Source organism: Aotus nancymaae, unplaced genomic scaffold (genome assembly GCF_030222135.1).
Source record: "Aotus nancymaae isolate 86718 unplaced genomic scaffold, 86718_ANA_hifiasm-v0.15.2.pri h1tg000040l, whole genome shotgun sequence".
Lineage (NCBI taxonomy): Eukaryota > Metazoa > Chordata > Mammalia > Primates > Aotidae > Aotus > Aotus nancymaae.
Genome location: NW_026988454.1, coordinates 109,139,109 through 109,142,388, shown reverse-complemented (window position 1 = coordinate 109,142,388; position 3,280 = coordinate 109,139,109). Strand labels below are relative to the sequence as shown.

The window sequence follows — 3,280 nt, the reverse complement described above, 5'->3', positions numbered from 1 at the left end:
CAGCAAGACCACATCTCTACCCAAAAATTTAAAAAACTAGCTGGGTATGGTGGCATATGTCTGTAGTTCCAGCTATGCAGGGGGCTGAGGTGAGAGGATGGCTTGAGCCTGGGAGGTGGAGGTTACAGCAAGCTGAGACTGCATCACTGTACTCCAGCCTGGGTGACAGAGAGAGACCCTGTCTCAAAACTGAAATAAAAATAAAAATAAAATAAAATAAAATGTAAAAAACCCAAAATGTCCTGAGAGTTGGGCCTTATGACTTAGAAGATCTGACATCTGTGGCACACAGAGATGCTGCGTGAAGCCTCTGATAAGAACCAATAGAGCAATCACAGCCCAGACCCTCACATTTCAGAGTAAGGCCATGCTCTCTTCTGACAACTGTGCTCTGTTTGAAAAACAGCTCCTGGCTTACTTCTGGGTCCTGGTAAAGACTGAATGAATGTCTTATTATGGGATACTAATTAGCCCTGTGCCCCAAATTACCCATCATGAACTGGAAGTTGTCTGATGCACAGAATCATAAAATTGGACACGTGCAGCAGCATTCCAATCTTAAGTGGAAATGAGATACTCAATGCCAGGCAGAGGAGGTCTGGAAGGCACACATAACTGCGTGATAACTCAAACTTCCATAATACCTGAGCCTCTCATTCAACTTATACTGAAGGCCACTTGGGTATTCTTTTCTCTTTTTTTTTTTAAGGTAAAATGGTTGTTTTGTTCCTTGTACTTAAACCAGTGAAACTAGTAAGATGTCATCATGATGCAGCAAATACAAGGCCTCTCTCTATAAATATTAGCATAATCAGTAAATTAGGGACTAGAGTAAAATGCAGAGCCAAAAGGGCCTGAGGAAATCAATAAAGTATGTTACAGCTTAAACCTTCACCTCAATAATTGAGGTTTTTTAAAAAATAAGCAAAGCCTCCCAATCCCAGAAAATAGGAATATACCTTCATCACACCAATTTGTACTTTTATTTTCTATTCTTGAGGTTAGAATCTAAATCCTAAAGAGATTCAAACCAGTATATCTACTCCTCTATAGCCAGAGACAGCTTCTATCCTTTGCCCTTAGCAGTAAAGATTATTAAAACATCTTTTCTACAGGAAGATCCAATAAGAAAAAAGAAATAAACCCCTCTGATTAGGCTACAACCATACCCCACCCTTGACCAAATCAACTATATAGGCATAATGGAAACCAGATCACGTGGTTTCCAAACCAGAAAAATCCTATGGGCAAGGGGAGGAGGGGAGAGGAAGGATTCAGCCAGTGGCCTGACTGACATTGAGTCATATCAATTTCACTTGTCTTCACTCATTTTCAGGTTGCATGTTTGTGGAGTAGTTTAGGAATAAATCCGTGGTTTTTGCAACACTAAAATACCTAGTAGTCTGCTATATTGCATTATGGTTTTCCCCAGCAGTTTCCAAGGCAGCCACCAAGTCACTGGCAGGAGTGAATTTTGCTGGAACTGCTTGCTGGACTGCAGAGATTCCTCTCCACAGTTACAGAAGGGATTGCTCCAGGCCTGACTGTCCTAGGACTGGGTTCATGAGGTCTCAGGAGTGGTTGCTTTAGGACTGGAGGTTACAGGTCTGGTTGCTCCATGTTGAATTGCTCCAAATCTGGTTGCTCCACATTGGAAAATTCCCAGTCGTGTTCACCAGGCAGCAGTAGTAAGAGTAGAGGTAGGTAGGTGCTGAGGCCTTCTGAGTCACACCATTGCTACCCTTTGGCCGGTTGCTTTCCTGACACCTCTTAGATTTTATTCTCTGGTTCTGGAACCAAGTCCTAACCTGTTTGTAGCTAAGGTTCAGGATATTGGAAAGTTCTTGCATCTGCTGGAGGCTGAGCTATTTCTGTCTCTGAAATCTATCGCTGAGTCCACACAGCTGGGTGGTGGAAGAGAACACAGTTCTGGTCTTCTGTTTCTTGACCAGGACCTTGTCTTCCTTTTTTGTGGTGCTCTTCACGACAGAAGTGTGTTGTTTGCCTTTGGGACTGGTGGAAGAATCAGGGCTGTCCAGTCTTGTGTGAAGCATTTCAGCAGAAGACATTTGCAAGGATGGATAGTCTTCTTCAGGCCCACAAGTCACAGGTGTTGGTGAAGAAGAGTCTTTACAGTTGCCTGCTTCAGAACAAGGTAGGCTCTGGGGACAAGCTGGATCCACACTCATGTTATTATTGGGAAAGAGGGGGAAAAGATTAAGAGCTTGACTGTAAAAAAAAAAAGGCCAAGGCTTTAAGACTTCTCTTTCTGGAAGATCTGAGAGAAATAATTTGACCTCCAGAAGTGAAAGCATCAAGAAGCTGGGATGAAGTGAGTTGCCTCCAAAATAACAGGAGGCTTTCAGCTCAGTCCAACTGGTGTTCCTTATGAACAGTTAACAGAGGAGGAAAAGCTGCATGCCTGGTTATATATGGGCCTTTATGACGTGCAGGCACCAGCAGATGCAGATGGTCATTGAATTTCGGCCTCACTTACAGATGGCCAAGAAAGTGTAGTGAAGGGAAATTTTCCCAAAGGACAAGACTTCAGGTGTTGCAGTAAGTTATCCACTTTGCATGGAAAAAGAAATGGCCTGAGGTATGGATCAGTGCTATTTTTTGCGCAGTGGCTAATGTACTGGCCCACTTTTCAGAGAAAGAATGAGACTAGAAGGCTAGGGCAAAGAAATCTGGAGGAGAGGTATATAGATTGAATGGGCACAGAGTGAGCTTTTTGATCCTTTGTGAATGCTCACCAAAGGTCAAGCACTGCAGAGGAGTTTTGCAATAATCAGATGGAGAAGACGATCCCTGTCACGCCTGTCAGTTAGCTTCTCTCTCCTGTCATTCTGGTGCTTGCCCAGTCGGAAAGGGTACCATGTGACCATGGCAACAGGGATGGAGGCCATGGACTTCCCTTCCCTCAGGTGATCTGGTCACCACAGCTTGAGTGCTTAACCTGCTAATAGCAGAGGCTAAAGGTGATCTTAACATGTTGCGTTATTCCCTTGAGGGATCACCCAGGCACCTGTGTCAGGTTGATTACGTCGGAACACTTTTATCACGGAGGGGGCATCAATTTGTTCTTAATAAATAAATTCGTATTCAGGCTATGGATTTACATGATACTTCTTACAGCATATGTTGACTTAAAGGTTTGTTTATCTTTTATTATGCTGTGCCATTCAGCATTTGCCCTTACCAGAGGTACATTTCATGGCAAAGATGTGGAACAATACGCTCTCAGAACATGTTGGTCTAACCACATGTCTCATCCCTC

At 43.5% G+C, this 3,280-nt stretch overlaps 1 pseudogene; it reads right to left on the bottom strand.

Moving 5' to 3' along the window:
• Positions 1–1,322: 1,322 nt before the first annotated feature.
• On the bottom strand, positions 1,323–2,189 carry LOC105709571 (homeobox protein NANOG-like; annotated as a pseudogene).
• Between the last annotated feature and the right edge of the window lie 1,091 nt (positions 2,190–3,280).